Source organism: Schistocerca cancellata, chromosome 1, assembly GCF_023864275.1.
Source record: "Schistocerca cancellata isolate TAMUIC-IGC-003103 chromosome 1, iqSchCanc2.1, whole genome shotgun sequence".
Classification (NCBI taxonomy): Eukaryota; Metazoa; Arthropoda; class Insecta; order Orthoptera; family Acrididae; genus Schistocerca; species Schistocerca cancellata.
Window position 1 is genome coordinate 457,060,905 of NC_064626.1, and position 21,763 is coordinate 457,082,667.

Here is a 21,763-nt window from a genome sequence, read left to right on the forward strand (position 1 = left end):
AGTGCTCAGAGCCCTTTGAACCATTTGAACTTAACTTTGAGAACTTACAATGGTGTGTCGCAAGCAGCGGGCGACAGAAAAACTAAGAAAATCTCTTCAGTACACACAACTCCTAATACAAGTGAAACAATACAGTTCCTAAGTCGCTGCTGTAGAGCTCATAGAATGCTAGTCTTCTCTTCGACTAGGGGCCGCTGCTGTCTCGGTGTGTCCTAGAGAAGGGTCGGTCTGCGTACCATAGGCTGACGTGTGAATGCTGCACTGGACTGGAAGTGTGTCTGCAGGGAACGTCAGGCTTCCGGTCGTACCCCACCAACCGGACTTCGATCTGGCGGGAACGTCCCCCGGAAACGATCAGAAGGTTACGCGTCCATCTCCTGAGGCCCATAACCAGATGCAGAAGGCGTCGGCTGCGGAGGTGTGAGCGGGTCCAGCTCCATCATTAGGATGACTGGAGACGGAGGCGCCGAAGGCTCCGTCTCCATGGGGTCATTCGGCGGTGTCATGATGACACCCTCTGGCGGCTGCTGTGGCCGCGCTGTCCTCAGGATCCATTAATCTGAGTGGAGAGACACAGAAGGATCACCGTGCACATGGCAGTGGCGAGTTTTATTGTGATTTCGGTGCTGCAATCCGCCTGGGTTTGAAATGAGATACATGTAGTCGACGAAGGATCTCGCCTCGCGCCCACCGTCTGCTGCAACTAAAAACCCTGAAAAACACAATATCATGGGGCGCGAAGCAATACTTGCGGCCTTCCTTCGGCGTCGGATGCTGAGGAGGGTGGAGCAAGTTCAGCAGTGTCCGATGGCGGCGGCCGTGAAGCAGTTCCGCCAGCGACGGTCCATCTCGTAGATGCGAACGAAAGGAGGCGAGAAACAGTTGCAATGCTTGATCCCTGGTGTGTGCGGTGCGAAGATTGGCCATCTGCTGCTTGAAGGTTCTGAAAAAACGTTCCGCTTCGCCGTTTGACTGTGGATGGAACGGTGCACTAGTTAGATGTTGTATGCCATGGCGTTCACTGAATGTTTCAAATTCATTTGACGTGAACTGTGGGCCGTTGTCCGACACTATGACTTCAGGTAAACCTTCGAGGCAAAAATAGAGGACAACAACTGAATTATGCTACATGACGTTGCCGAGATCATTGGCACAGCAAATGGAAACTTGCTATAAGAGTCAACCACAATCAACCAACCAATGTTACAAAAAGGTCCCACAAAGTCTCTGTTCAGACGTTGCCATGGTGACTGCGACTTAGGCCAAGCAGAAAATTTTTGTAGCGGAGCGGACTAATTTTCCGAACTTGCGTGACACTGTGACGTCATTTGCTCTATTTGGGTGTTGGTACCCTGCCCAAGTACAGTGTCGACGCGCTAACCGTTTCATACAAACAATCCCCCAGTGTTCTTGGTGAAGTAACTGCTACATTTCTTTACGCAAAGCTTTGGGAATCAACACAGGTGTCTGTGCCCTGTCATTTTGAACAAGAATCACACCTTGATGTATAGCGAGGCTACGCCGACATGCAAAGTATTGGCGAACTACAGAGTTTTTCATACTATGCAACGAGCGAGGCCAAGATGTGCGAATGTACTGTAGCAAAATGTTCACATCATGTTCAGCTTCCGTGGACTGTACAATTTTCCTATAGTTCAGAGTAAAGGATTGAAGCAATTCAGAATCCTCAGCATTGATGCGACAACAAGATGCAGCAGAAGCATCACAGTATGTGTCAGGGCCAATCGGAAGACGTGAAAGTGCGTCCGCGTTACCATGTTTAGCTGTCGGACGATACAGAATCTCTTACTAGTATTGAGACAACAACAGAGCCCATCGTTGCAATTTTTGGGCAGTTCGTACAGGAAGTGGCTTCGTCGGATGAAACAAGGACTGCAGTGACTTGTGATCGGTTACTAAGTAGAATTTTCTGCCATAAAAATAGTGGTCGAATTTGGTGACACCATGCGCAATAGCCAATGCCTCTTTCTTTGTTTGTGAATAGTTGCACTGAGCATTGGACAACACTTTTGATTCGAAAACAATAGGCCTGTCTTTATCACCGATTCTGTGGGAAAGAACTGCACGGATTCCATAAGAGGAAGCGTCAACTTGCAACACAAGCAATTTGTCAGGATCAAGGTGAACCAAGCATCGATCACCGAGTAATGCGTCTTTGAGTTTTTGAAAAGTTTCTTGGCACTCATCTGTCTAAACAAAGGGGACATTCTTGCGACGCAAGCGATGCAATGGAGCTGCGATTTGTGCAGCATTCGGTATGAACCGAATATAATAGTTCATTTTCCCAAAAACTGACTGCAATTCCGTGACATTACAAGAAACTGCCAGGCCTCGAATGGCTAACAAATGTGACTGACGATTATCTAGAACTTGACTGTTTATGTCATGACCAAGATACTGCAACTCAGGTTTAAAAAAATCACGCTTGTCCAGTCTAAACTTCAGTCCTGCATCAGATAGCACATGGAACAAAGCATGCAAATTCGCAATGTGTTCTTCTGGTGCACGAGCTGCTACAACAATATCGTCCAATTAGTTTGAACAGTTTGGTACTTTAGCAATCAGCTGTTCCAAATATCATTGGAAAATGGCGGGTGTGGAACCACTCCCAAAATGTAAACTCAAATATTGAAACAACCCCAAATAAGTGTTCACAACACACACTTTTTGAGATTCTTCATCTAGTGATATTTGAAGATACGCAATGCGCAAATCAATTTCTGAAAAGTAGCGACCAGCGCCTAATTAATCCATGAGATCCTCTGGGCGTGGCAACGGGTGAGTATCAATCACAGTTTGTGGGTTGACCGTAGACTTAAAGTCGACACAGAGGCGAATGCTGAGGAGCAAACCCAGGGGACTTGCCCATTGACTAGCTCCGTTGTCTTACAATTCTTTAAGCTCAGGAGAGACTTTGTCCCATAATGCAATGGGAACAGTTATGCCCCGGCAAAATTTCGGCTGAGCATTGTGTTTCATAGTAATATGGACAGCAAAATTGTTAGCCTTTCCTTAGAGTTCCGGGAATTCTTTCAGGAAGCTACACCGTCTTAAGTATTAAATGCAGACACTGACAATACGTTGTCCTGAATTTTAATGCCAAACAAATCAAAGGAATAAAGGCCAAATGTGTTCTCACACTTGCGTGAGTGTAGCACACTGGAAGTTACAGTTCTTGAATGCGAGCGATACGCGGCAGGCAAAGTACATTTTCCGAGAGCGGGAATGTCTTGTCCATTATAAGCCGTCAGGTGCGTGCTTCTTTTAGACAGGCATGGGGAGCCTAACAATTCATATGTGTTACGATTCAGCAGTGTAACAGAGGCACCTGTGTCCAACTAAAATTTCACACGTTTTCCACTAAGAAGCAAATGAAACGAAATATTTATTGGACTGGCATAGCACTAAAGAAACTGTTCACTTGTTAGGGTTGCTAATTCCTGCAGCAGTCTTTGAATGCACTGAATTAATTACATAGGCCTTGCGACTAGATTTTTGTGAGTGGGGAGGATTCTTAAGTTTGTTCCGATGCAAACATATGGATTGTACATGTCCGTTCTTGCCACAAGCGTAACACCGTGCTTGTCAGGATGGGCGGTCTTGGTGTTTGTGCCATGAATAACACCGAGGGCACGCCTTAATTCTGTTTGCCTGTTTAGAGACCTGTTTACACGGCATGGCACGCGCAAGCTGCAACTGCCTAATGGTCAGTCACAAGCAAGGGGCGACTCGACCCGACAAATTGCTGACTGCTCAGATTTATCGGCCGACACGGCGCCTGAATCGTACTAATTGAGTATTTGCACCATGTGCTGAAATCTGGATCAGACTGTTTGAAAATCTGTTCTCTATGTTTGATATCTATTACACTTTACACGATCATATCACGCAACATAATATCTGAATATAGAGTACCACAAGCCTATTTTAATTTGCATTTCCTCCTCAGACCCTGCAAATCTGTTACTCACTCATGGTAAGTTTGTTCTGACCGTTTCTTGCAATTAAAGAATTGGTACCTAGCTGCTACCACATTCACTTGTTGGTCATAACAGTTAGCGAATCTACAACCTGGTCATACGAAAGTTCACTCGAAGTGGCGTTAGAAAATAACTTCTGAGCAAGTCTGAACACTGCACTTCCTACCGTGGACAGTACCTCTGTATCTGGTTCATTGTGAGCAATTCTGTGGGCTCCAGACTGTTGCAACCACTCGAGCCATTCCTCTTCTTTTCCATGAAACTGTCTAAAAGGCGATATGGCACTTGGAGCTGCTCTAGATGTTGCTTGTGCTGCATTAGTAGTTTGGTTCGCCAGGAGCTGCTGTACTGTGTTTAGCAGTGTTGATATTTGCTGTGTCTGAAACTGAAACTTCTGCATTAGCTGCCTTGCATCTGGTACTTGCAGCTGAGACCCCTGAGCAGGGGGTGGGATACGTGGGTTGCTCATATTGGAAGAGATAAATACAATAAACAAACAAGGTAAGCAATAAGTACACAAGCGAAGAAAATTTCCGCACCGGAAAACACCGATTAGCACAAATACTGTAAGAAATACTGTTAAATACTTCGCCGCTGCAAGGAAGAGACAAAGTGGAGTTACGGCACCAGCAAAACACAAAAGAAATTACCGTGGCCGCGAAAGGCGTGTTTTTATAAGAATTGTCGCCAATGTTGTGTACTGTCTACTCGTCGAATATGGGGTGCCTAGTAAACCTGCTTTTTCGGGCCGCTAGATAACAATGCAAGCAAATCGGATTAATGAATTTTTATTACAGTAAAATAAATGACACTACTTAACTTTGAGAATTTACAGTGGTGTGTGGCAAGCAATGGGCGACATACAAAATAAGAAAATCTATTCAGTAAACACAAATCCTAATACAAGCGAAACAATACAGTTCTAAGTCGATGCTACAGTGCTCGTAGAATGGCTAGTCTTCAACTGGACCGCAGCCAGGCAGCGCGGCGCTTATGTTGTCTTCGCCTAGAGTCCGCTGCTGTCTCGTTATCGTCCTAGACAGGGGACGGTCAAGGTTCTATTGGTTGACGTGTTCTTCACAGCCCTCTCTACTGTTTCTGACTGTCATGCCAGCGCTTGACTTTTACGCCGGAACGTAAAAGACTCGTATCCGTTTTTTAGATATAGTATTCATTAGAGGCCATTCTACAGTTTATTCAGGCTCCCTCCGTCGGAGGTTCGTGTCCTCCCTCGGGCATGGGTGTGTGTGTGTGTGTGTGTGTGTGTGTGTGTGTGTGTGTGTGTGTGTGTGTGTGTGTGTGTGTTTTGTCCTTAGAATAAGTTAGTTTCAGTTAGATTAGGGACCCATGACCTCAGCAGTTTGGCCCCATAAGATTTTATCACAAGATTACATTTCTTTTTTAAAGTTGACTCAATACTGATGTTTTTTGTCCTGTTATAACATTCTTCTCTCCTGTAATTACTTTGTGAAACATAGTCACTTTCATATTTTTTTGAGGACGGGAGGGGTAGCTGACTGAGATCAAATGATTCAAATGGCTCTAAGCACAATGGGGCTTAACATCTGATGTCATCAGTCCCCTAGACTTAGAACTACTTAAACCTAACTAACCTGCGACCGTAGCAGCAGCGCGGTTCCGGACGACTGAGATCACTGATGATTACTATCAGTAACAGTTTTGTTCTTACTGCATACTGAAGAAGTTCCGGGTTCTTGTTCTGTCTGAAAATAATTTGTTTCCATTGTTGAATGTTCAGTGAAAGCCCGAATATGTGAGTTGGTAATCAAAATGTTTGCTTTTAGCTGACTTGCTGGTCAGTTATTTATAGAAGGATTATCCTCAGCACCTGAAGCTTAATCAGTAATGCCACCTTTGGCATTCAGAGGAGGAGTTAGGGCCACATCTACACCATCATTTGGTAAATCATCAGTGCTGTACAGCATTTCATATAGTTGATTTAGTGAATTGCTTTCCCCTCAAATAAGTAGGAGAGATGTCATATAATTCTAATTCTGGAAGTATGTTTAGAAATAAGTTCCTTAATACTGTCTGTGAAGTTTTTTGGGTAACATTTTTACAACTGTATGTAATAGTAAATGTTTAAGGTGATACTAACGACAATAATATAATTAATAAAGATGTACATTTAAGTTAACTCACCCATGCAAATCTATGACAGTTCATCCACTGATGCGGAAGAGTGATTTTCAAAGCGCAATACAGACGGCTGTGGCACCAGTATGAGTCTGTTTAGCTAAACTTTGTCAACAGTGGACTTTTATCTTACTTTTCATTGTTAGGAAAAGTTTTACAACTCCAACAAGGTTAGTTATTTTAATTATTGCATTTATGTGCATACAATCCTTCTGGAAAATCATAGTGTCATCTGGATTAAGTTCCTCAACACTCCCATAGTGTTGTCCACTAAAAAATCTTTCAATTTGGGGAATAAGTGATTATCACGTGGAGCTATGTCCAGACTGTATGGCGGATGTTGAAACATTTCTCTCTGAAACCACTGAAGCGAGTCCTGTGTCACTTCCGCTGCATGCGGACGTGCATTACCGTGAAGGATGGCGACTCCACTGGTTAACATTCCGCACGCCAGTACCAAAGCTCAAATGCGTCAACGTGCTGCTAGTCTCTGGCCTTGAGAGTTCGTAATGCGTAACCATAAATGAAGACGGAAAACATGATTGTCGGAACAATCTTTGTGCAGTTCATTATGGCTCTGTTCTACCATATCTTGGTGAGATCCTTCATAGCCATTCGGCCTAGCGTTATCCGTCTTGCTGTCTCATCTGTTGATCTAAGATAGGTGAAAGAACAGACTTCCAGTTCCTTTAATCGGCTTGAGAGTTGGACCTGTGCTCCTCGATCAGTTATCATGAGTTTGAACTCGTTGGAATTGCTGTCTAATCCACATGATACACTAATGTTACTTACTATTGATAGCAGATTAACAAGTTCATCTTCGCTGTAGGATAAAAGCTCGGTGACGTCAGCAAATCAGTGGTTGATAATAGTTCTACCACCAACTGAGATGCTAACAATCAAGAGCATTCTTAATGAAATGTTCTGTATAAATGTTATACAGTTGGCGGGGTCGTAGGACACAACGCTGTCTGTCACCTTCTGCTACACTGAAGGAATGAGACATAGAAGCACTTGTCTTCACAGCTGCAGGTGTTTGTTGTATAGTCTTCTGATCAGTGCTATGAAGTGTGATGCGCCACAAAACTCTTGTCAGCACCTGTCACAACTTTTCCGAGACAACACAGTCAAAAGACTTTCCTGTAGTCAAGGAAGCAGATTAAAGCAGGAGCAAAGAACTCTCGCGACTTCTCAGTTATTTGTCGAATGTTGAGGATCTGTTCATGAGTTTTCTTTATTAATTTGCTTCAACAAAACCTTTTCTGTAAGTATGTGAGAAATTAAATTTATAATCTGGCAAAGTTAACGACGTGGGCTTTGTGGTCAGATAGTAACCGCATTCCAGGTTTTTTTTTTATGCAACTTATCTGACAGTTGATTGGCAGTAAGTCGTATCCGGGCCCACACGAAAATTCCATCTTTCTCCTTTTCCATGCTCTTTGTTCTTTGTCTCATAGCTGATGTTTTATGCACTTGCAGTTCTCAAACAATTTATCAGTCTGATGCGATGTTCAGATTTCGTCTTTGGTGAGATGTGGCCACGTATTTGATTATGTGCCTTCAACCATTGACCATATGTGTTAAGAATATTCGTGTTCATTGGAGCCCATTACCCTTGACATTTCACAGCATAGTACTTTAGCCAAGACTGTTAGTGACTGATCTGCACGACACGAGTACAATATTCCGGATATCCCCTCCGCCACTCCTTAAAGTCGCAATTACTTCCCATTTGGCATATTAATTATTTTCCCATTTTCTGCTGCACATTGACTTTATTAGTTCGTTATTTACATACGACGGTTCTCATTTCGGCAGTTTGGCGCTTTCAAGCAATCGTGGAATATATGATATACAGTTTTTTCGTATAAAATTATAAAGATAGCAGTTAGATGGCTTACATCTATTTTGGTACGTATTTATGTTCTAAAGTCACACATTATAGTGTCTTGGAGCATCTGTTGAGATTTATCAGTTTCCATGATGATGAAGCTTGTCCGAACGTTATGTACTGTGTGCACTTTTTTTGCACTTAAGTTCGTTTGACAGCACAGTCCACTCTACTGACACGCACACGTTTACAGTAAATTTAAAATTCATGTTCGCGAAGTCTCAGTGGTAACAGCTACGTACAAAGATCGTACTACTCTATGCTTTCATGTACTGAGTAGATACATAATTTCTGTTGAGAGCTCTACTGTTTTTTTTTATTTCTTTTTATTGTGAGGCGCTGAAGATCATCCTTTTTTACGAAGTCAATAAAGTTTTCTAAATATTGCATGTTCTTTACTTCTGTATGTTCATTAACAATTTTGTCTGGAAATTAGAGTTCTTCCAAAATATTCATTGTGGTTCCCTTAGATACACAGTGTAGAATTTTCATCGCATTTTCTATTTGTTCTGCTTTATCCGTCCGTGCCGAGTAGTATGTCCGTAATAAATTTGATCATTGATTTGAAGAAAATAAGTTTGTGAATTTGGGTTACAGTTGTGATTGTTAATAATGACATCTGTCGTCGTCGTTTTCTGCACACCTCAAAAGTATGGCGTTGTCGTTATTACTTACTGTTAGGCTCAGAAAGTTGATTGACTTGTTTGTTTCTTATCTTGAGCTGAGAAGATAACTTGACAATTTTTCAACCTTTTTTTTTTTAACTTTGCATTGAATCTGCTAGTTGGGTTGTGCTATATAGTTATGACATTGTTGTTTTTCAAGAAGTCAGCACTTTTTCTACATAATTTTCGTGTTTCATAACAACCACAGTATTACCCTTATCTGATTTCACTTTTAGTGCATTTTGTGTCCTTAAGTTATTATTTATATTTTTAAGAGTATTGTATTCATTGTGTGCAGCTCTTTTGAAGAATTTTCTATATTGAATTTCTCTGTCTACGAGTTTTGCTATTTTTTTTTTTGTCAGTTCATTTTTTTCTCATACTGATAATTTTGTCATATCTTCTGAAATCTGAAATTACTTCCCTTTTGTAGTACATCAAGCCTACGAGTTGCAGAGGAGGTCTATAGAAAGATTCCACTGCCCAAATTATTGGTGATACACACTATTAATTCCTTTAAGGGTTTTTCAGTAACATTGATCTCTAAAGCACATTAGTAATAGGCTTCATATACTGGTAAAAGTAGTCTACTTTTAGGAAGGTAGTGTAATTCAGTTCCAAAGTTACAGTATCTACTTTTTTACGAGTTTCAGAGAAACAAATTAACTAAAAATACTGCACTCATTTGACTCAGTAATCCGAAAAATCTCATTGTGCTCTGTTAAAACGAATCATTTCTCGGAGGTTTAGAAATAGAGTAGTACTATGGAACTGTGCACAGCATAAGTGACCTATCATATGACCAGTTTCTTACGAAAAATATACCGTGGCGGGACATAGTGGCTGCAGTGATTAGTTTTATTATTTAATAGTGGTACCCGTGGAAGTAACACTATAGTGATGCTACCGGGTACGTGTTACACGGTAGAGATCTCAAACTAGTTAGCACTAGTGTGGAATACGTGAACTCTTCTCAATTTGCTGGGAAAGAACTCTCAAAAGAAAGAGAGAAACATCTTCATCTTCTCTTTGAAGGAAATCATCTTCTCCAACTAAAATGAAACCTCTCACTCGCAAGGAGACTGAGTGCTGAAATGAACCTCCGCCGTGACAGATTAAAACTTACTTTGTGCCGAAGCGGAACTCATCCAAAATCCCTGACACAAGGACATCGCTTCTACCAGTGGACAAGCCGTCGGAGACGAAGCTATATTTTCTAATTAAGGCTCCGATGTGCTTGATCATGAAATGATCAACAAGACTTTTTACTAGTGTAGTTAAGAGGCAAAGACAGGGTTTCAGGAATCTAGATATAACTTCTACGTTTTAACCTAGTGAGTTATAAATGCAACTGGAGAACTTTGAAAGGGTACGATGTGCATCCTTCAAAGGTATTCATTGTCAGTGACTTAACGCTAGACAGAGCTTAGAGTGAAATTTTTCGCTAAGGTAACCAGGCAATATGGTATAACTGGTAGTCAACGGCCATACTAATGTTTCACCTCAGTGACCGAGTACACATTGTACAGCGGTGCTGGAACTATGTTAATGAAGCCAGGTGTTGACTTACGAGCGAGGACAATCCGTACATAGGAAGATACTCGTTGCTTCCATTGCGTCACTGGTTGATGACAAGCAGTGTTCACGACGATTTATGGTGGTAGTTGCATGAGATTTATCCGCGAACGTTTCAAGATGCTTTTCCGTGGCATTTGCCTCACGTCTCATCCTAATGAGTGCATTGCTGTGAGAGCTAGTGTAGCTGCACTGTTTCTTGCCCACTTCCATATAAATTACGTTATCAGGACGTAATTGCACTGTTTATCTGGTATTACATAACAGTTTTGTTCTTTTTTTTTCAAGAATTATCAGATGTTAAAAAGTATCTTATTTTATTAACGAAAGCCACTGCCTCGACAGATAAATAAACACACGATGCTAAAAAGCACTCTGCTCTTTGTGTACCCCGACTTTTCAGAATGGTCGTTTCAGTATCGTGAACTGATTACGATGCTGTAGTAGTCACTCTACTGGGACACTGTGATAGTGTCCAAATAGTATGAAAACAAATTATCGTATGTGGGAAAACATTTATGGAGCAATTTCAGAACAGAAGCAGATAGACCGTTCCCACGGTTTGGGGAACAGTGATCAGCTCTAAAATTTTAAATTTCACATTGTCCTCTACACTTGTAATTTTTGGGTAGGATCATAATTTGAGCATAGAAGAACATCTGTGGAGTCTAGCAGAGTAAGAGAAATATTCCGCTCCAATAAAGATTTGCATCTGTTTGGCCCTGTTGCTAGAACACAATATGGCCAAAGCAAAAATTCTTGTTCCTATATCACTGCGGCAGACAGTTTTGATTTATAAAGGTTCATGACGTCGTTTCTTGGTCTGTTATTCAATGTTACTGTGTGTATTCATTATCTGTCAGTCTTTGCGCTCGTCATAAAATTGAGAAATTCATAAATCTGTTGTAATCTCCGTGTCGTTACTCTACTGATTATTTTCCTTCAACTGTCCATGAAAAACATGTTTATACCTAAAACTTCCTACGTAGATAGCAGGATTACAGAACGTTCTAACGACAAGTTACGTGGATGAGCGACTGATTAACTTGTCTACCGAAAAGAGTTTCTCTTGGCTACGAGCTGAGTACAGATTCCCTCATGGAAGGACACTCTCCCTGATATGTATGGATTACAACGGGAACGCCACAATCAACAGTCGTTACACCTATCTTATTCGTTTGTTTTGAAATGCCAGCTTTAACTGTGAAATTTAGTTTCTTTACTTTCAGTTTTTGTTCTGTTAAAGTTTAGTGCTGCATTCTCTTCTCGTGCCATCGTTCTTCACTATAACTGCATTTTACTTCACTACAATTATCAATGACATTTACTCCATACTTCGTTCAAAACTTTTTACTTCCTGTCCACAAGCTGCAACAGCATGATCTTGCGGTGGGTCTACATCGATGAGAGAATGGCCATTCTCCATGGTAAGCTAACTTCCAAGGATGCACGTTTACTCGCTGTAATTTACAGCTGTCAGCAGAGTACCGCGCTCCTGTGTAGGCCTACATAACAGTTCAGTCGTAAAAGCGATAGCCCTATTATTCTCATCATTGGCCGTAATGTATCTGACATGCTACTTAAAACGTACCTGAATCAGTCGCAGCTTCCTTTCGCACTCCCTTATCGGAAGTTGCACAGCAAACACCGTATACCAGATGTACGTGCCAGAATTTCTCCTGCTCTGTCATCGCAGTCATTACGCGATATGCACATGGCGAAGTAATGTATTGCTTGATACCTCACGAACTAGGTATTCTCCAAATTTGAAGAACAGTATTTTCCTATTAACCTCTCTGTAAACTTCCTCAATATTAACCGTGTATCATCTTCACACACGTAGAACTTTAATGAAATTCTGAATTCTACGCGAAGAAGATATTTAACTTAAAAAAGTTTATATCAAGAGCAATAAAGGGATTATAATTGTTTTTTTAACATTTTATTTAAACTTATCAATTTCCATCGGGTTGTAGCTGCTTCTTGCGTGATTGTTATGGCCTAAGTGAAACCTGCACGATGCTAACATGCAGAGAAATACCACTTGAATCAAAGAGAGTGATAAAATAATCAAGATTTTCATAGCTCTACAGTTACTTCTGTATCATATCCTCACGAATATAATCGGATCATTAACATCACTAACTGAAATATTAACTGAAGCAACACAAGTTTATTGAAAACTTGGAAAAACTTGAAGATGAGTAATTAGCGCTAGCGAGTAACATCGCTCTGAGCAGTAATCTATATGAGATTAACCAGTAGCTTTTCTTTACGGATACAGTATAACTGTGAACGGGAGTACTTACAAAGATTATCAGTTTCTTTTCTAGCGCAGTTGCGATTGTTGCTCAAATAGCCACGACAGCAGTGACGCTAATCGTCGAGAGGACAAACTTCATACACATTTCATCGCTGGAAAACGACGTCACGAACATTGCGAATGTTGTAATCGCACCCATGCAACGGTCGCTGTTGAAAAGTCGCCATAGCAACCAGCGTAAATCTAATATCGTATTCAAACAGTAAAAGACAGACTCTGTAAAGAAATGGAGACTTTAATCGTTTCCAGGTAGAACCATGGTGTTATTTTGCTACTTCCTTTTTATTTTTGTTTGTGATAGATCAGGCTAATGCAAAAGATTAAGGAATAGTAATATGACTTCGTCTTCGGTGATTTAATGCTTCCACGTTGAATCCAGGAATTGATTCAGAAGCTAATTATTCATTTGACAGTAATTTCATTTTCATCCGTTTGAGTTTCATGATGATATCAGTGAAGTGAATGAATAACTCTAAATTTTAAGATCGTTCACTTCAACAATAACCATCTCATGCATTTTTTTTTTCTATTGCAGCTTGCAGTAGCCAAGCAGGCAGCCTTCAAAACCAGTGGGAAACCGTCAAGCCAACACTGACTTTCTGGTCTTCCTACGCTAGTCTCGGAACTACCATGGCCGATGTTGAAGGTATGTTGTATCAACTGTCACAATCAACAGTGCTAACGTGAATGTGAACACATTAAAACTTGAGGGAGAAAAGAAAGACATTACGACTTACGGGTGTTAGGACCTGACGAGGTTCATGAAAGTCAGAAATTTGATTCCAGTGTTACTCTGAAAAATCTCAGACTTTGAGTATTGGATTTATATACTCAAATATTAAAAATTAAAGTTCACTTCATTAAGGGATATTTTACCAAGAGATGTCAGTATAGCACGATTCATGAGTAAGGTTGACTGTACCTGTTTAATTAATACAATGACATTTAAAGTTTTATAGTTTAATTATACCCCTTAGTGAAAACAGAATTATGTCAAATTCATATTATTCGCCCCAACTTAATGTCATAATATTGTATATTGTTGCTACCACGCGTTTTTCTAAGGTCTCTTTGGCTGGATTGTGTTCCGTAGTTACATAAAAAGCAGTTGAATTCGAGACCCAGAAAGTAGCTCACCTACATCAGCCGTAGCACTCGTTAACGCAATCCTTCAGTCCAACCAGGTTCCTTATACGCAGCCTTACATTTAAAGAATTATAGAATGTGGTTGTTTTCACATATGTCGTGTGATTACTATGTTAACTCCAGTACTCTTACCATGAGAATACAGGTCCTAACGCTCTAAGGTGCAGCTCGACATTCATTGTTTACAGTTTAACTTAGGTTCTGCCTCTAGTTATTTAGTTTCACTGATACCACTCCCTCCGATGCGACAGCACTTGTATGCTAGCAAGTTTACTATGAAGTGCAAGCATATGCAACAGAAAACATAATATTCGATTACTGACAAAAAGATATACAAGGATAACACAATAAATAACGGCAAACATGTTGTTGGTATTATTCAGATACTCATATGAAAATACTTTACAAAATTTGTAAAAGAAGCTGGCGGTACTTGTTTCTGTGGAGTCCCGGTGAACGAGTGGATTTTCAATCGGCGATCCAGCTTAAAGCTCCTACCTCTGTCATCCTGGCTAAACATGCAGCTTCATGTCACAAATGCTTTAACATATAACATTTCGGCGTCCAGAAATAGTTCGAAAGGGTAGCGATCAGTTTAACAAATATTGACAATGCAAGGCTTCGAAACTTAGGATTTGTTGCTTATGAGAAGAAAACATTATTTATACAGGCTAGTAAGGTTTATATTAAATAAAAATGTTGCTAGCTTGCTAATAACTACAGCTTGCTACGTTTCAAACACTTTTCAGAAGCGTTTTGATTAAATGATGACAGACAGCTCATTCATAAATATTTTAATATGTACCTTCATTTGATAGATAATGCATCGTTGGAAGAAAGTACACCGCTTGCTTTCAGAATAATCAGAATACAAATTTACCAGAGAATATTGTCCCAGTGAGATCCCTCGGATCGTTACCGTAGTGGCACTGTCGTATGTTACCGGAGGGAAGTCAGCACTATGGCAGTGCAGAGCTTATTCGACAGTGCAGTTGGCCAGTCATTCGTGATGCAAACTTGTGGACCTCTTTGACTTCCAACGAGAACAATGGCGAGATATGGTCATTTTAAAGCAAAATGAGATATTTATGAATTCCTGAATTTAATTATAAAGATAGCATTGGACCTAAATTGTGCGCTGTTTCGTGACCAAGCATTATCCACCATATCACACGCTTGTTGTTCCATTACAAGATACAGTCTACAAAATTGGCATTGCCTTTATGCACAGATGTAGTTATAAGAGCACACGGGAGAACTGCAGTACGTTTCCAGCTACGCCCAGCACCCTATTTGAGCATTACAGGGGTATATAGGAAGATTTCTTCTCTCATCATCACTGAACTATACTCTGCTCATGATGAATTTATGGATTTATTCTGGAAAAAAATTGGGTCTAGTTTAGCAGGGGATACAACCCGTCAGCTTTGACCAATTAAGTCAGAATTGGCCAGAGAGCATGTATTACAAAGATGAAAGAGCCGAGAAGAATGTTCATAAACAAAGGAATGCAAGAGAGAAAAACTGTTCTTCAAATATATAAGGGCCAGTAGTATTTTGATGTTAACGATATCGCGTGTTTGTATCTTAGTATTTCTCCGCAAAATACAATGGAAAGAAATGAATGAAATATATTACTAGCAAAGAATACATCGCGTTACATGTATGTCAGTTGTATCTCGAAACTCTTTCGAACAGTATTGCTTAAGTGCAGTGGGGGATAAAAGTTCAGCGTACGTCGATTTCTTAGTTTCAACTAGCATTGCTGTCCTGGTGTTCACTTGAACTACGTATCCCCTGCTTCACTAAACCGTAAATGAAACACCGGATACAAATTAAAAGCTCATTCGAAGTGTGTTGCTTAAGTACAGTACGGAATAGGAGTTTGTCATAAGTCGATTTCTTCGTTTTCACTAGCATTACTGTCCTGTTCTTGACTTGAAAGATGTATCCTCCGCTTCAATAAACCCTAAGTGGAACACGGGATACAAATTGTAGATGCGTTGTTTATTTCGTCTCCGCTATTACTAACAGTCTTTTCTTACTTACATATCAGTACCACTGATGACAGAAGGACCTACGTATGTAATATATGAATACCAGACTTCCGTTGACCTCTATATATGTACACTGGTAACGAAAAGGTGGAAATAGACGTAAGTTACATTTGCAACCTGTACCTCAATGGAACTACACGAAGACAAGAAGACGACACACGTACAATTTGTATCCCGTACTTCACTATGGGGTACAGTTTTCTTGTTGCCTTGGACGCTAATAGCATCCAATTCGTTACTTGAGCTATATAGCTATATGCAACATTTGTATCTTTCTCTCCAATTGAGATATATAGTGTCAGTGTAATGGCGAAGTGAAGGACGGGATAAAAATTTTAGTAGTGTCGTCACTGTAAAGGCGAAGTGAAGGACGGGATACAAGTTGTAGTTGTCTCAAGGGTTTCACCCGTAATATAGCAAGTACACATTCGAAAATGTCCTACTGATACTAGTGCTGGGAAACGAAAGAAGATCAACAGCCGAGAAATTTCTATTACGCAGTTCACAACACGAAAATACACATATTGGTGGAATAAAACAGTGAAATATGACAAAATAGTGAAATACAGTGAAAGAAGGTAATGGGAAAATGAACTTATCACACGGAAATATCGAGGAATAACCGAAGCTCGCCTAGACAGACAGTAACGAAAATTACATACTCACAAACAGACAAATCCATTCCTATAAACAAAAATAAGACACTAAAAATTGTTCTACAATAACAAACTAATACTCCAAATTACCTCAATATCATTACGAATAATTATTTTAATGTACGATGATAGCGCTTATACGGAACACAGAACTGCTTTATTATCTATGCCTCGAAGTGAAGACATTACTATCTATGACTAATGTATGACGTCATTGGTCAAAGCCGACGGGTTGTATCCCCTGCTTCACTAGACCCAAAAAATTACCACTTGTATGCAACTATTCCGGTACGCATAAAATCTGTAAAATAGTCTTGAGGTTGTCTAATTCGGAGTGAATAATATTCGTGCTAGTGTATCCATTATTCTGAAAAATTTGTGTAATGACTGTCATCATTTACTCTTCCTACCCACTCTCTTTTGCTGCTTCACATGGATGATTATTTCAACTAACTACATACAAAATGTGTCATAAAGATACGTACACTGCTTAGTACGTTGTGTAGAATGTTTAAATTACCACCGTAATTTAGTTGTAAAGGTCTAACAGCAGCCGTGTTTGCAGAGTAATTAAAGGGAATTTAGGTCATTCTGTTATGCAAACATCTTTTTTGCAGCCAGACGTGTTTCAGCATCTTTGAGTCATCAATAGCTACTTTTGTTACGGTCTTAATTTTCTAGTTTGTTAGGTATTGGAAGATCATTTTTCATTATTCTATAACTTGCCATAGTTATCTCTGTGACGCTCGTTCTCATGTACATGCTCACACACGCAGAAATACGGGACATGTTTTTGTTGAAACTTACAAACACAGACACAAAATTTGGTTCACAGAGAATAAGACTGTAATAAAAGTACCCAATGATAACTGCACAAAGATGCTGAAACATGATTAAAAGATCACTTATCATGAGGGAGCTCTTTTCTGGAAATGAGAAGTTGAGAACTGTTTGTAGCTGTTGATCGTTATGCATTCTGTATTTTGTCAAAAGTCCCGACGCATTCTGCGTTTTGTCAAGAGTCCCAACAAACGTAATACTTGGTGCAGTAAATTACGAAACTATTTCAAAATTTTTGGAGCTTACGTGAGTGCAAAACTCTTACAAGCTTTGTACAGATGAGCGCACATGGTTAATTAAGTGTGGCTGCAAACTTAGCATATCAGCCGCTGCGAGAATGTCTGCAATAGCGTCCTCCTATTAACGTTGCAACAGTTGTATATACCGTTTTATTCAAAGCGCCAGTTAGCTTTGACGCAAGTGAACGTCTGATGTTACAGAACCAATGGCGATGAATTGCTTGACACACACGTTTTCCATGGCCACAGGTTTTTGTTATTTTATGAAAGGTACATGGAAAGTCTGGTGTACGTTACTCTGGCACCGTCACAATCCACGCGATACTTGTAACGTGGAGCATACAGTTGTTCTTAATTGACCGACTGCGTGGATCTCAATACTGAAATTTGTACAGTCATCGAGTAAGACGGTCAGAAACTCAACCCGTTAGTAATTTACCGATCCTGTTGGGTTTCTTGACGAGTTGCGAGACAAGTGCTAATAATCATATTCTTGAAACTATGAAACTCACACAAGTCATAGAAGGAAAACAATACATTTCTTGACAAGAACTCATACTTGGAAATGGTGTATCCTGATCCGCGCATTATACCAAGCGTTGTCGGTGCTCATTCTATTGATGTACAGGACTGTTTCGCTATATAGTGCACGGACCGTATTTTAACAACAGCAGAGGCCTAGTCTACCACCAAAAACGTGAATTTTCTACAGCCTTACCACAGTACCAAAAATTATGGAGTAGTAACTAGGACAACATATAAACATTTCATCTGAAGTTTGTTGTTTGAAACTAACTCTCAAAAACCATTGAATAGATGCGTAACGAATGAGAAGGTGGTGGAAACGTCGAGAAAACAGTGAAATTGCCTATAAAACATCTTAGAAGGGTAGGCTGTTTATTACAGCAGTCTTCCTGGTGCCATACTCAAGGGAGGACGGAGAACTAAGCAACTGTGCAATAGAAACTCCTGAGAGGGAATACTACACACCAAAGATATGGTACTAAGGACAAGCCTAACAAGAATTCATGTATAAAAAAAATAGCAGTGCGAGTCTGTGCTTCTACGTTGCGATTACGACGAACTTTTATTCGACATTCCACAAATGGCAGCAAATACGACGGTTGTTTTTTTAAGTAAGGGCCGTTTTTATTTTTAAAAACGATACAAATACTTTTGTAAAAAAAACTTTTATTTTCTGACTCTACACACTTTTACCTATTTTTCTACATAGTTGCCTTCTTTATTTAAGCACTTGTCATACCGTACAACTAAGTTTTTAATTCCCTCTTCAAAGAATTCGGCCGCCTGCTCCGACAACCAAGAGTTCACGGCCGCTTTCACTTCATCGTCGTCATTGAAGCGCTGCCCGCCCAGATGGTGTTTCAGATACCGGAAAAGGTGAAAATCGCCAGGAGCAAGGTCGGGGCTGTATGGTGCATGGTCCAAAACTTCCCAGCCAAAAGAATCAATCAAATCCCGAGTCTTTTGAGAGGTGTGAGGCCTAGCGTTATCGTTCAGGAGCAAAACTCCTTTTGTCAGCATGCCGCGCCTTTTGTTTTGAATTGCTCTGCGGAGCTTCTTTAGAGTTGCACAGTAGGCATCTGAGTTGATTGTCGTTCCTCGTGGCATAAAGTCCACTAGCAAAACACCGCGCCGGTCCCAGAACACAGTTGCCATAATCTTGCGCTTTGACAGCGTCTGTTTGGGTTTGACCTTGACGGGTGAGGTTGTGTGTCGCCATTCCATCGATTGTCGCTTGCTTTCGGGAGTGATATGGGATACCCATGTTTCATCTCCAGTGACAATTTGACTCAACATGTCATCCACTTCTTCCTCGTAACGAATCAAAAAGTCCAATGAAGTGGCAAATCTCTTCCCTTTGTGGTCCTCTGTGAGGAATCTGGGTACCCACCGAGAACACAGTTTCTTAAAGTTTAGGTTTTCAGACACAATTTTGTACAAAACCGATCTTGAAAATTGTGGAAATTCCAAAGAAAGAGTGGAAATTGTGAATCTTCTGTCCTCACGAATCTTTGTTTCGACTGCAGCCACTAAATCGTCAGTGATCACAGAGGGCCGGCCTGAGCGTTCTTCGTCATGGACGTTTTGACGGCCATTTTTAAACTCTCTAACCCATTGACGCACTTTAGCTTCACTCATTGCATTCAAGTCATAAACTTCTGTTAACTGACGATGAATTTCTGCAGCTGATAGGCTTCTCGCGGTCAAAAAACGTATCACTGACCGTATCTCACACTCGGCGGGCGATTCAATAATCGTAAACATTATAAAGCAGCACAGCGATGCGTACACGTCAGCTACAGAGCTGCAACTTGCATCAGTGTGAACGGGAAGGATGCCGGCAAGTGGCGCGGTGGCTTGTTGCGGCGTCCGCGCGAACTACGGGACTGTATGCGTGAACGGCCCTTACTTAAAAAAACAACCCTCGTACAATTGTTTGATACAGAGTAAATCCTTGTAATTGTACGCTGCTCGGCAGTAGCAGGTTAACGCATAAGGTTCTCTTCGGGTCTACGCAGCCACGTGTTGGCAGCTGCTGCCCGGCGGGGTAAACATCAGCAACCGCGTGCTCCCCTTGTTTACATTAGGCGCCGTCCGCCCAAACTTGTGCAGGTGGCACGCCTAATGAAACTTTGTTCCTCAAGCTACAGGCATTTTTTAATATTTTCAATTCTATTTCAATTCTGACATGCAAATATTTCGCTAGCTCCCACCATTACCATTCTCATTAGACTGTTATCCCTGCTATACCACTTTTACTAGCCGCTAGGTATAAATTTGAAACGGATAAATTAGAACATTTGAAGAACCAGATTATTTTAAAATATATTTCCACAGTGAGTGATGTACTACGACCATTCAACATCCGATATCCAACAGCCAACATCCAATTTCCTGGTCCGCTGTAAGACTTAGGCCCTAGAATGGCCGAACTGAATAAACAAAAAAATAAAAGAATTAAAGAAAACACATCGTCTAGCAATGCTGCATGGGAAGCACACACCAAATCCGCGGGTGTAGTTCACACTTAAATGTAGTAAGTAGGTTTTCGAGAAATCGAGGTTGAAACTTTTCGAACCAATTGTAGACCATACGATAGCGCTAGCCGTCGAGAAGCGGTATCATTGTCATCAGCTAATCCACCATACTGCATCTGCCCGTTCTGCACTTCTATCAAACATCTACATCTACAAACATACTGCGAAAGTCACCGTACTGTTGTAACCTCCTCCTCACTTATCGACCTTAATGACAGTGAAAAATGAAACCGCGTGTACCTAATGGGAATTTTGGAAAAGCAATCGTCACCGAAGTTAATCTGTCGGTAAAGAGGGAGGAAAGGGTTACATCTAAATGAAAGGAAAAATGCTAATGAAAAGGGGTAAAGTTAATAAAGAAAGTAAATGTGCGGCCGTTACGTTAACAATTAACTAGCGGTAATTAGATATTAGAGATTTGGGGGAAATTACGGTCGCCAGTCCTAAAGACAATTACTATAGTAACTGAAAAAGAAAGGTTATTACACATATAATTAGCACTAGAAGCGTGGCAACTGAAGGTTGACACGTGTAGTGTGAAAACTGGAAGTTTGTCAGAAGTAATAAATTTCGCTACACTCTGACTTAATTTAGCAAAAGAATTAATAAAACCGGAAAATCTAAAGTTAATTTAGTGACTGAAGTTAATAGTGAGCTTTCTTTCTGAAGCACATCGAAATTCAGTAAAATACACTTAGTCTTGGACTACCTCAACAATCATTTCAAAAGCTACTTGAATCTACGCAATTTAGAAAGAAGAGATTTAACTTGGAACTTGAATTAAATGATTCTGAACAATTAACAATAGTAAAATTTAGTACGTACCAAGCTGAGCTGCAGTCACAGGTAAGCTAAAACACGGTAACAAAACTCGCACTCTTAATTTGTGCTTGTACAATCTAAATACTGTAGCCAGCCATGAATACCTTAATTGAACTTTGAAATTAAAGCAGTGAAATAAAATGATGCTGGCGTTTGAATCTCAACGACACTCGGGTTCATTCCGGAAAAGGAAGGGACCCTGCTTGGTAATGCAACTGGAACAATGAGCAACAAAGGTTCATGCTAAGTTGCTGTAATTTTGCGAGGCAAATGGAACAATTTTAAAAGATGAGGTCTGCCATACAGTTCTAAAACTTTACGTGCTTCCA

General features: G+C 40.5%; 1 protein-coding gene across 1 annotated transcript in view; it reads left to right on the top strand.

The window, feature by feature from the left end:
• Positions 1–21,763, top strand: part of LOC126182661 (midnolin homolog) — a 780,673-nt gene that overhangs the window by 407,594 nt on the left and 351,316 nt on the right. Inside the window, exon 3 of the mRNA XM_049924873.1 lies at positions 13,148–13,258. The gene's annotated coding sequence lies outside the window, so the exon portion shown is untranslated. The remainder of the gene's footprint in view (positions 1–13,147; positions 13,259–21,763) is intronic.